Raw genomic sequence first — 13,868 nt, 5'->3', positions numbered from 1 at the left:
GTATTTGAGAAAAAATAATATTTCCTAACCTTAATTTTGATAACAGTTAATTTTTTTTTAATTTGAATTATTTACATCGAGCACTTAAATAATTCGTGAGACTAACTATGAGAAATTAAACATATCGGTGTAAGGAATCCAGTGGAAACATTCACCAGTACTGGACTCCATAATCCAAAAGAGTTTAGATAATTGTCCTATTATGGTGCATGTGGTATATTGTTATTTTATTTACGTTTTAAATGTCTAACGAAGTAAGTAAAAATAAACGTAGTATGTAACATTCGTTATAATTATTTCGAAAATGAGTATAAATGTACGTTCGGTCTGCAGTTTGTGTTTTTCCTTAGCTCTCTTTTATTTCGCAAGACAAAAGGGAAGCGGGGAATTCAAATGTTTTTCTCGCGGTTTCATTTGAATTAATTAACGAATTTAATGACGTAAAACTTTTTCATCGCCAGCCCCGTCCGCTCGTTTTTGTAACAATGTTTGTGGTAAATAAAACTTGTCAAGGAAATGTTTTTTTTTTTCTTTCAATCTGTCGACGCTTTTTTCTTTTTAATTCGTTCGTTTTGTTTGCGACGGAGTTCGCCCGCGAATTGTTTGGATTTATTCGCGTAATTAACGAAGTTCGTTCACTTCAGATTAGTTACTAGATTACTTGTTTGTAATACGATTGGGGAAACAATGTTATTAGGCGAAAGTGTAATATTGGAACATCTAGAATTACGTGATATTAAAGAACTTAATTACATACGAGATGGTCCAACAGTGAGAATACGTGTATCTTAGTAAATATCTTATGTTATACCTTAGTAAATATCGTGAGGAATCCTGCTTCCGAGCAGCGTGGTGGAACTCCAAGTCTACTTCCCAAAATGAGCAATGGCACAATTACAGGCTGTTTGATTTTTTTGTGATACGGAAGTGTTTTAACAGATTTATCTAGTAATCATCATTAAGACGGTTTTAAATGAAGCCTTCATCATAAAGAATATTAATGATAGATCCTGTTAAAGACCACCCCCAATTACTTCAGGCGAGAGAATTAAACATGGACTTTAAAAAAAATTTCAAAGAAAATACCAGCCACCGATAAATTATATCAGGAAGGGTTAAAGAATAAAAAATGAGATACCGCTTGTCCTATAATAATTTAACCCGTTTAGCGCAGTCGTCGAGTAATAAAGATTAAAAAGTTTATTTTTTAACACTTTCGGTGCTAATGAGGGGGCGTTGGAAACAATTTGAAGGATTACCTTCTAAAAGCTTCCGTCAGGTTTTTAATTGAGACTTTTTTGTAGGCCAAAGGCTTTTAGCCCCTTCGCGGCTCGCGCCTTGCCTTTTGTGTTCGTTCGCCGGTAATCTATTAATGAACGAAAATTTTGTTTCATTTTTTTAACTTATTATGACTGTAAATCGCTTGAGCTATGATACGAAAACAATGTTTTGATTCAAGTTTTTTAAATGCTTACTTATTTTCAAATTGTTTTTGTGATTAGTACAGTATTTATTCGTTTATAAATATAAAAGTATTAATAATGGTTGTAGTTAAATAATTGTTTAGTTTATTTATTAGACTATGATATTTAGCAATCTCTAGATAAAATTTCTAAAACAGAAAGTTTCCATAAATAATATTTGATTATTCATAGCTGTACTGCAAAACATTTTGTCAAGACATATCGTTTTCGTACCGGAACTAAGCATTGGCAAGCCCATCTATTCAGGAATAGAACAAGAAAAAATATATCGGATTATATATGCATATGGAAAAATGGCCCGTACGATATTCCAATACGTGTGCAAATCGCATTTGCGTAAACGTATCCAGCTGACCGACGAAGGCCGCATATAAAAAGCATAACTCTAATCTCAAGTAAGACATTACAAGAATACCAATGCATACGCGAAAAATCGATCGCACCGTCTTAAATTCCTCACCCTTTCCGAGGGGGCTCCCCCAAAAAAACGAAAGAATAAAAGAGGGAAAAAAATCTAAATCGTCTCATATCTCTCCCTCCGCCCCCGGACACCTCCGACGTCAAGCTCCCTCCTTATTTCGTATGCGAGTTCCTCCGGCAATCATTATAAGGATATCGATTAGACCCACGTCTCCAACCTGCCCATATCTTTGTGGAACACTTGTGTTTATATAGGATTGCGACCACTTCCATATTTTTTATCACTGTTGCGAAAAGGTTATTATATGTTAGCTATTCAATATCTATTATGTTAAGAAATAAATGTCCTACACAACGCATCAAGCGATAACCAAACAGACACATAGTTACATTTAATTGTGTCATAAGCCTTGTAAGAGTTACCTGTAACAACAACTGATTTCATTATATTGTTAAAAATAATAACTAATATACAAAAGTCGGATATTTCTCAAAATACGTATAACATCAAAATGTATTTTAAAATGATCTGAATTAAATATTAATTATAAAATAGTAATCATTATTATTTCTTACGTTCGTCTAAATTTTTGCTTTCGGCTTTGCAAAACAAAAAAGGGCATTTCTAACAAGCGAGGACGGACCGCGCATAAGTGTATGCAAATTGTTCCCGTTAAACTATTTCAGAAGGTAAACATGGAGGGTAAGGCCACGTGTTCAGGCAACGAGATTAAAAATGCTGTATGGCGGTTGGGTCAAGAAATAGGAGTAAGGAAAACCGCTTTCTGTCTATGTAAATACGTATACAATGGCAATATTTGACTTGGGACGCTCCACTAGGCAGATTATTGCGATTTACGTGATGGATACAGACAGATTAAAATGAAATCGATACATTTGTAAACGTTTTGTGTGTTAGTAATGTGCAATTATGTGTGTGTTTGTAAAAACCTGTAGAGATATTGGTTTTTACTTGAAGACTGTAAATGTTAATTTCTTTAGTAATATTATATTCATTATACATATATTTACATTTAGATAAAATCAACACTTTATGAATCTTTATATGACAAGGCAATAAAGAAAATCTTGAAAAATGGAAATGTTTATAATTTATAAAATATTCATATTTGCAAGATGGCTAATTCCGTTTGGTTGAATCTAATAAATCCGACCGCTGAGCGGGATATCTTAAAGCTGTCTCATTACTCGGCATTAGACGGCGCGCGGCCACGCAAATCTTGGCGTCCCTCCGTCCGAGCTAAGAACCCCCAATTTCTTTCATTACTTACCTCGCCGAGACAATGGCAAGACGACGACAAGAAAAAAATAATAATAATTTCAAGTGGAATAACGCTGAAAATCTTTTCACGGGGAGAAGAATTATTGTTGTTTTGCAACCGAGCTCTCAGGGACAAAATGCACCATCCTTATTACGCCATTGTTCAGTGTTACGAGCCTTATTCATTTTTACTTGGCTCAACTTGAATACTTATTAATTTAAGACCGTGATAAGCCCGAATTCTTTTGAATGAAGCAAGGAAATGTCTGCTCATTGTTGGCTATTTTACATTCTATTGAGTCGTTCTACTTGTTCTACATGCAACATCCATTCGTAAATTTTAAAGTAACCGCTGTAATTCAGCGCTTTAATTTGAATATAACGTGTCTACTCAAATATAAGGGTTACATGAAGCGACAGCAAATATATTTAAAATATCTAATGAAGTGTCGTTCGTTGATACGATAGAGTTAATTTAAAATATAAATTAAAAAGCGAAAAACGAATATGTAAAAAAAATTATACAGTTTAAAAATACGAATATCACATCCATCTACTGCCTACGGTTGTCGTGACTGCGAACAAAATACAATAAATTTAAAGTCTCGCCGATAAAAGATGTATTATAATAACCGTACACGTATGAACTTCATGCCATTCCATGCCAAAACAATAAATGCACGTACTATACATCACATCGAGCGCTTTATGGTAATCGAAATATGCCCAAATATGTTGTTAAGAGGGCAGAAAACTACCAGCGAACATGCGAGGATGAGCTTTCATATTTTGCGGGCAACCGTAACGAAGAGGCCAAACTTCCGAAGTAGCGTGCATGTAAAATTTTTAAGGCGTCTATAAACATTCCTACGAGACTGTCGCGAAGTGACTCGTGGCTCGTAATAAAGTCATTTTTGTAATGTAAAAGCAACGAACAGTTGAAGTTTCTCAAATCACGATTCCATTCCGCAAAGACGACGGAAGACGTCGCTCCCCCGTGGGGCGAGTCAAGAGTGATTACGAATTTTAATTATTTTTTTAAGCCGGTGGCGAAGAGGTGATGCTTCCCCAGCGTCGGCTTATGCAAACAATCGACTCGCACTTGGAATTAATCCGACTCGGTTTTTTCCTTCGCGACAAGGAATTAACAAGCAAAGAAGTCATTAAGTCGGAAGATATTTGAGAATTCCTTTTAATTGCGGCTTCCTTGACGTCCGGTACTCTAATTGGTTCGTGTCGACGATTTGGACAAATTGAATTTCGTTAAACATTTTTAAGACGATTTGTAATTTGTTTATGCGGAATTTTTAAATCGTTTGTGATTATTTTAATTTTAAAACTTGAACATTTTAATCGAATCGTTTTGTCAATGTCGATAACTGCTTATTTTAAAAGATGAAATAAAATTAAGCTGGACTGGTTTGTATATTAAATTAACTTGTAAATATTAATTTTACAACTAATTTATTAAGTTTTATTATTGATACTATTCTACATCCGCTGTGTTTTTATATGTGTATATGAAAAGAGATGGTATTTTCTTATTCGTATTCCATCGTTTATGTTACCAACATTTTAAGCATTTTTCGTTTTAATATATAATAGTACATCCAAACACACAATTCGTTAGTGATGTTAAATTTTGATGCATTTTTATATAGCTTCGCTGTAAGGGGTGGTGTAGACAAAAACGGAAATGAGAATTGAAAATTTTTAATTTTTTATCAAGTACGACACATAGCAAGCGCAACTACACGTCACTTAAGCGCATAACCGGCTATTATCCAATTATTTCTAACCTTTCAGTTGCTTCAGTTCAGTAATTACTTCAGTTTAAACGTCGCACATGACAGTCAAAGTGATTGTACAATGGCTTTGCTAATTAATTATTTGTGCTTTGCGTGATATTGATGTCGCTGTTAATTATACGAGTGTTATGACGTAGCTGATAAAAAATAACATCGACATAGCTCATAGTTAGAATTTGTAGAGTTTGAACAAAAGAGGTTTTAAGCTGTCAATTTTTGTGCACTCAACACTGAGGGTCATGGGAAATTTACGTTGGCTTAAAATTAAATATCGTCTCAAATATTTTCTATCTGTAAGGAAATGACGTTTTCGCTCTTAGCTATTTAATAATTGTTGTCAAATGTTGTCAAACAATAAAATTGACATTAAATTTGACTGGACTTTTTACAGCATACATATCGATATACAATATCGTGCTGATACGAGTATGTATCAGCACGATATTAAATCCACCCAATTAATTTTGTTGGAACTTTTCTACCATATTTAAACACTAGAGACAGTATAATTTTGGTATACTCAGTTGTATTATTTTAAATAAAATGTTATGAAAATAATATAATTAAGAAGTAATAAATGAACATGACTTTGTTTATTGAATTTTTCAATAATAATATCATTTGAAAAATATAAATCCTACGTAACAGACTTTTCCTTTATTCCATTCTACAAGATTACCAAAATGTTCCTCAAACAAAAGACTTGATTGAGCATCGTACTTAAATAACTCATTTATATTAACCACCAAACTCATCAATACTTATTCTCCTGATTTGGATCATTCTAGAACCTTCGCTAATTGAAATTGAAATCTGATTTGCTCCCCTCCCGCCCATTGAATTGAGCCCTAGTGATTAAAAGTATTCGAAAAAAACACAAATAATAAAATTACAATATCGCTAACGACGTTCGCCGTCTCCCCAGAATCCTTTTATATTTTTGGGGAATAAATTAAGGCCTAGGAAGGGAAAGAAAGCCATCGGTCCGCAAACAACGACTAACGATTTCATGTTGTTAAGCCTCGGGTCTCACTAACATTACAACCATTATTATGCGTTGTAAAATTCACTTTAGTTTTACGCGACACCGAAACTGCTGCAAAATACATAGCGAACTTCTTTTTAGTAATTAAATATAACAATCACAAGTTTAATAACGTTTCCGAAATTACGAATAAGGATACATAAAGGAAGTTTATCATAGCTATACACGGAACGTCCGTGTAAGTCTTGTGTAGCCGAATGAAAAATTGCCCTATTTTGAGGATGGATGACGCGAATTAAGAAAGCAATTACTCATCGGAAAAGGCACGGGGTTGGAATGTTAATAAGACAAGACTATGAGCGCTGTTTTTCTGACAGTCTCGATGGACATCGATGAATACGTAATTAAGATGGAAATTCACCTTTATAATAGGTCGTTTCGTCCTTGTACCATCTTTCGTTGAACATTTTGGATCCAGATATATATAAGTGATAAATTTAATCAAATAACTCGATAGATTTAATGAATCCTCTAATAAAGCGACGACAATTTAAGGGCACGAGTCAATAAAGTGTGCCACGATGACACATTACACTCGGCCTCGATACGGGCTGTAATTAAGCCGCTACGTGTTAATTACCACGACACACCTCCACGATCCATTTCCTTCGCTGTGACGTCTTTATTTGTGTTCCTTATTAAAGCAATCCGTGAGTCCGCACTTTTAATGAACGGAAATTAATAAAAACCGTGTTATATGAACATCGAAACCCATTTCAAACTACATTAATTGGAAGCACTTTATTTACATTTATTTATATTATTGGTACTTAAAGGACTTTGAAAGTTATTTACAAGACATTTCTACTTTTATTTTGAGTTTGGTTTTATAATAAAGATAAAAAATGTTGTTTGTTATCAACAACCATAAGTATTAAACAGGCGCCAGCCGAATTAAGGTAAGTAAAGTTGGAAACTCGCAAGAAACAAAACTCCTATAATCTTATTAGACCGCAGACGCAGCGTCTAATCCCACCCATCAGCTAATTAATCCCGCCAAGTTGATTTTCTCAAAAAGTTTCAACTTGGTCGGAAGTAATTTCACGCCAGCATTAGCGGGGGCCGAACTTCACACTTAGCTCTCTCGGTAAACACTCATGACGTTTCCTAATTAACGGACGCAATTAGTGGCCGGGCTCGATGGACCGGGGGAGTGATAAGTGGCTCCAAGCGGAGCAAATTCGAGAGCTTACCGACGAAACGTGCGAGCTAGACTGCGATCTATCGCCTTTAATGTTTTCTTCGCTCGACCTTGGAAATGTTTAACTTCGTATCACGAATGCGAGATGTGCGAAGTGAAGGTAATCTCCATGATATGAATTTCATAGCTATATTTATATTACACTGTTACTACTTATTTTGTAATATCGTTGTTGTTGCTACAAACAAAATGTAACAATAAATACAATTATATGTATTCACTAAATTGAAGGTCGAAATAAATTCGAGTTGGCATGAAAAATTAACACGATGTAGCAATATCTGGAGCGCGGTTGTATGATTGTGTTTTGTTATGACAGCGCGAGTTGGCAACGCGGGTTCGGCGACCCTCGGAGTTTTAATGATAAAAAAATGCGTACGAGGGGAGGAGTAAGTGCCATCGAAGGAAAAAACTACGGAGGAAAATATTTGGCGCGACAGGTTGCCCCTCGCCTCTCTCCTCGGGCGGGCCTTGATAAAAATTAAATCTTAACGACGGAAATTTAAAGATGACGCTCGAGCGATCAAGAAGAGTGCACATCTGAGCCCGGGGGCGCTTTAATTGGGCCGAGTGTGCTTGCTTATGTATCTAGAGTACGTGTTTACTGATTGATGGTGTCCGTGTTACCCTGGTATAGTCTTTTTAGTTCTTTTTTATCTAAATTCAGAGTTCTGTTATGAAAAAAGATACGTTATTAAATAATTATATCACAATTCGTGTTCTACGATGGTACTTTGTATTTTTCGGTAATCTGAAGATTGTTTATCTCACACAATTGAATTCATGACTGTCTGAAGGTGATATGTAACATTTAATAAAAAAATGATTTAAGTCATAAAAGAAGATGTTACGACATAAAATTATTTATTTACATAATGTTACATATCACCATCATTCACTCATGTATTCAATTATTTTATCATCATAAATATATTCATTCCGTTGCAATTTAATTCTTCAGAATATTTAAGAAACCATTAGAGATGAAAAACCAAACGAAATAGACGGACAGTATTTTAGCTTAATTTGAATAGGTATCCGGAATTTAAATACGAAATAAATATAAGATAGCGGCAAACAATACATCGTCTCAAATCAACCGAATTGAAATTCAAATCTCACTGCATCTGCAGAAGATTTGCATCGGCGGCATCGACTATTGATTTTCCTACGTCTTGGGGGCCATTGCATTACTTGTTTAAACTTTTTATTTCACTCTTCGTGTTTTTTGTTTCAGCCACTCGCCCCTGGAGCGTTCCCCACGCACTCCCTCTTGCATAAAAAAGCGTCTAATCGATAATTTGTGTGGGGGTGCATTAAGCATATCGTCAGAAATGTGCCCGACTGTTTTTCTCGACGCTTTGAGATTTCACCCCTGAGGCTATTCATGCTGGCCATCTTTGTAATTGAAGAAAATGTTCAATGAAAAAAAATGTGTTCTAAATATAAACTCGTACATCCAACGTTATCGGTTCAAAAGATGTTCCAGAATTGTTAACCATATTATGTTGTATGACTACATTTATTAGCAGCTGCGTTGATTAAAAATAATAGTTGGATGTTTTTTTTTTTATTTATAAATATTTCAATAACATTTTTTATTTGTAAAACTTTGATTAAAAATTTTCTGAACTATATTTTCAGAATAAGATTTAACATTCTCTTTGTGAGATAAAACAAAAAAATGTATAGCTTGACATGCTGATGAAAAAAAATTAAGTCACCCAAATATATTTTTAATGAATTGACAGTGACGCAATCTTTTAAATTGGAATTGATATCTTAAATATACTACTATAAAATTACTCATGTATAAAACTAGTAGCAAAAACCATTAGAAAAATCCATTTATTTTCTCTTATCGAAAGAGTATAATTTAAATTTAAAATATTTATGACTATTTCGTGATTTATTTTATATTGCGTATTTATTTTATAAAATAATACCAAAAAGTTCAATTGTTACATATTAGATATATGACATTTTGTTTCTAGAGTTATAGGTATACACTGCGGAAACAGCTGATACCATCCAGACGAAAATGGTCATAAGTTAAAAAAAACCATGTATTGTAGATGTTGTCAATATGGAACGCGATAAACCTTCACCCAGTGATTAGAATACGGGAACATTGACCAAAAACTAGGACTTAAAATCTTGATCGAATTTGCACAATTTCAATTTAATTTGAATTACAATTGTATTTATAATTCAAATGATACGAGTGCGTTTGAGGAAATCGTGTACGAGTGGAGTATCATGATGAAATTAGCTTTAAAACTCCTTTTTTATTAATAATTCTTATTTTATATTACCAGTCCGCTTTCCTAGGGGGACTGGATAAGGGACTGGATAATCTACCTGGTGGTCACCAACAACAATATATATTATTGGCGCTGTAAGAAATATGAACTATTCCTTACATCAATCCACCAATCTTCGGAACCCAGAATTTATGATCCTTGTGCCTATAAATTCCACTGGCTCACTCAACCTTCAACCTCGAACAAAACAATGGTAAGTAGAACCGTTTGGCGGTAGACTAAGTGATAATTCGGTGGTACCAACTCAGACGAACTGGCACAGAGATGTACTGCCAAATAAAATCAGCTCCTTAAACAGGAGTGCTTGCCGTATTGAGGCACATTTACACTATAAACAGCTTAAAGGTTTCAACCAAATATTATAGTTAACAATGAATAAATTGCTATTTTCTCACCATGAACGTTATTAACTTTATATGAACTGAAGCCATAAATACTAAGTCACCTATGAAGGCTAACGACTTCACAATTGAAAACTGCTATTATGTCTGAACTCGTATTGGAATTAATATTCCAAATGATTATTTTATTTATTTTTATTAATATGAGCATCGTTGTTTTTTATAATTGTTTGATATTAAATTGTTTTTCATTTAGTTTTTACTCAGTAATGAATCGCCTTCATGATTAAATATCAGTTTTATCTCCTTTCTTTGTAGCTTGTTAAAGCTTATAAATTTTAAATAAAACTTCTTTGTAATAATATATAAGATACATTTAAGAATATAACAGCTAAAATAAAAATTTACCCTTGAAAATATTACAGAAATATTTGATGTTCAATCAGATACATATACATGTATTTAGATTTACACACTTAAGGCAACATGTGTCAATTTATATCTTTTTTTATAAAATATGACAATCACGAGACAAAAAAGAGGTTAAATTAAAAAGGGTTTAAGCAGTAGTATGTTGAACTGTAAATCTTCTGGAGGTACACTCACATAGGCGATCTTTAAGACTATATTACCTAAACAAATTTTCGTTAATATTCTAGTAAATACTGGCAATGTACCTTTGGGAATTGTTCTTTTTTTGAAATAAGTAAGATTAGAGTAAAAAGTACAATTCTATTGGTGGAATTTCACTGAAAAAATTATCGTGGTATATGACAACCGACTAATCACCCTTGGATCGTGTAGAGTTAATGAGTTTAAATAAAGAATTATTGAAAGAATAGTAACCAAGCTTACTTTTAATAAGAGGAAAAATTTCCTTGGCAATTTTGGTCGAACATTTACACACACAAAATGAACAAAATATAAACAAACGTTTTGGTGTTGTAAATTAATAAGTCTCATAGTACTTTATTCTCAATAATAATTCTTTCCATTTTAAAAATAATCCAGTGATTATTGTATGATATCAACATCTGATGAATTAACTTTAATATATCCTTCAAATTCACCGCACAATATGTATGAGGATGTCGCAGTATTGGCGTTACCATCTGATCTAATCAGCAAAGACGCATGGATGCTACTAACTGCCAATATCTGATGCATCAGATCGGCCATTGTATTTGTTCTTTATGTTTTTTACGGAGGGATCTAACGATAATGTTTTTATAGCCGAGGGTCGCATTAATCAGGGATCGATGTGATTAAACACTATTCGCTACGGTTCTTACATATTTTTTTTAATTTATTTGAACTTAATATTTCTTATATCTGGAACATACAGACTTTTCCTTTATTAAAGGAACCCTTTTTAATTTATCTCGGAAATCATCAATTGAAAATCTTCGGAAAACTTTAAGGAAACCAAAATAGTAAGGAATATTTTGAATGAATATTTTTCATTCAAAATATTTGGCCTATTTTAAGACATTAGAACATCTTATTATGTCAAGCGAATAATGACTCAAAACGGCAATTCAACGCAGAGTTTTTCATAAAACGAGGTATATGAGTCAAGAACATCGGAGTCATAAACATACCACCCCACACATTCACCCCTTGCTCGAAAAAGTCACCCCCGCACGTAACACAAAAAAGGGCACCAAAGGGACGTTACGCATCCCAAGTAAGCGGAGCTCATTGGGGTCTGCAGATGTCTTTAATGGCTTTAAATTATATGTAGAGAGAGCTAACTGCTCCTCGTAGGTGATAGATTGTAGTGGGTATTACGAGACGCCTTTTGTCTGTATTCGTAAGAATCCTTATTGGAGTTTCTTCAATGAACGTTAATTTTTATATACTCTAAAAGTTTATCTACGACTAAATAGTCGATCGTAATAACTAGCTATTCTATACTCGTTTTCAGGTATCGAACAATTTGGGAGCAATATTTTACTACGATTATTTGAGGCGGAGATATGCAAACAAAGTCGATTTCTTATTTTCCAACATTAGTATGCATTTTGTTACAGAAAGGTAACGAATCTTGTTACAATGATTCTCATTCGAATACGAACAATGTCTTGCATACAGGAGAATAAAGACGCAATCAGAAGTAACAGACGCGCGTTGCGTTAAATTTCCATAGGAAATCGGTACACAGGCGGGTGGGCACGATTTCGCGCGATTTCATTATGCAGGAAGAAAAAAATGAATTGTAAAATAATGTCAATTACTGTACAAGCGTAGTACTAACGATCGTCATTACGCACCGTGATTGCGTAAATAGAGACGATTTCGCAGGGAAGTGAGGCGGGGCGGTTCTTCGGCTTTACGCTTCGCTCGTTTTTGCGCTTGGCGATGTGGCTGTTTTGAATTAAACAGCCGATGTACTACCGACGTCTAATTTAGTTAATACTGTACACAGTTTATTGTTGCAACTAGCTCGGTGGTTAAGTGAAATTGTCTATTATTTAGACGCAAATTCTGTGACCGTTTCTATTTGCTAATGTTTAGTCCATTAACCTTGTCAAAAGTTCAATTATTTTTAATAGAAAACATGTCGTAATGCCCAGTCAGCTAGGAAGAGAATATATGCAATGTCTATTATAGTTGTATCACAGGTCCGATTGTTTTAAATACAATACCGCGGATGTACTGAACACGGTCGATTGGACGGCAGTGTGTGTTTGTATGTCATGGGGCCGATGGTGTAAAACAAAGAAATGCTTCCTGCCCGTTACAGATGAATTCCTTATCGGTAGTGATGTGACAGTTTATGAATTTAAAATAAAATATAATTGAGTATTGAATTTGAATTTCATTAAAATTGACTATTTGAGTCGTATGTCGGTTCTTCTCGAGTCGGTGGTAGTTGCATTCCCAACTGGTGAAATAGATTTGTAAAATGACATTTAGATGTGTTTAAACAAGCTTATTTAAATGAACTAAATTATGAATTTGAATTTATGAAGTAATAACGTATTTGTTACATCTGTTCTGTTCGAAATTTGAAACTTATTGTATTAGATTAAAAGTTTATACATTCGAAATTAGTGTTTTCAAATTTGGAACATTGATGCGAATGGGCGGGTAAATTGTTTTTTTTTCTTCAATACACTAAATTTAAAAAAGTATTTAAGGTGTATACTGGTGTGCCTTATATTATTTATGATATACTTACAGTAACAGAATTCCACATTAACTTAATAAGCAGTATTGTATCCACTCACCTTCTGTAACAAAGAAGATTCGATTTATTGAAAATATTCTCATGTTCGTAATTTCACAAAACAGCAAAAATTTCTTCATTTTATTATTACAAAAATAAAAGAATCCCTGTTTCACACAGATACAAAGGAGGCTCGTTTGAGGGAGAAATTTTAAAATATGTGTGACAATTATCGCTACACGACGTTAATAGCATCTTACATTGTATAGTACGGAGATAGGAAAAAATCCCCTTTCTTACGAAGATTTATTCGCGAATTACTTATAAATTTTGAACTCTTGTACAGTCAGCGCATCGCTCTACATAAATTTTATAGAAACATAGACTTTATTGATTTGGAATAAGCATTCCCGAATCAGTGGTCGGGTGTACATTGCTCGGTTATAAAAATGTATTTAAAACGTCGCCGTGGAAAATGATTTATTATATACGGGGCGTCGTAAATTTGTCCACTTAGACTATGGGGAGCAATAAATATTGGTAACATTGTACGTATTTCGTTCCGTATAATATTGGTACTATTTTTGGTTTCGCTTATGCCTTAATTCTTGACACAGATTGTCAAACGAATATCTAATATACCGTGGAGTAGGACGATTACCGCCGAGATGTTCAATTGTTAACTATACGAGTATGTTGTGACGTTATATATTAATTAAATATAACTTTAGTATAATAATCAATGTATATGTAATGAATTATTCTGAAAGAAAATCTTAGAAGTAGAATTT

The sequence above is a fragment of the Vanessa atalanta genome, chromosome 15, assembly GCF_905147765.1.
Source record: "Vanessa atalanta chromosome 15, ilVanAtal1.2, whole genome shotgun sequence".
Lineage (NCBI taxonomy): Eukaryota > Metazoa > Arthropoda > Insecta > Lepidoptera > Nymphalidae > Vanessa > Vanessa atalanta.
Note: the sequence above shows the minus strand (reverse complement) of the source record.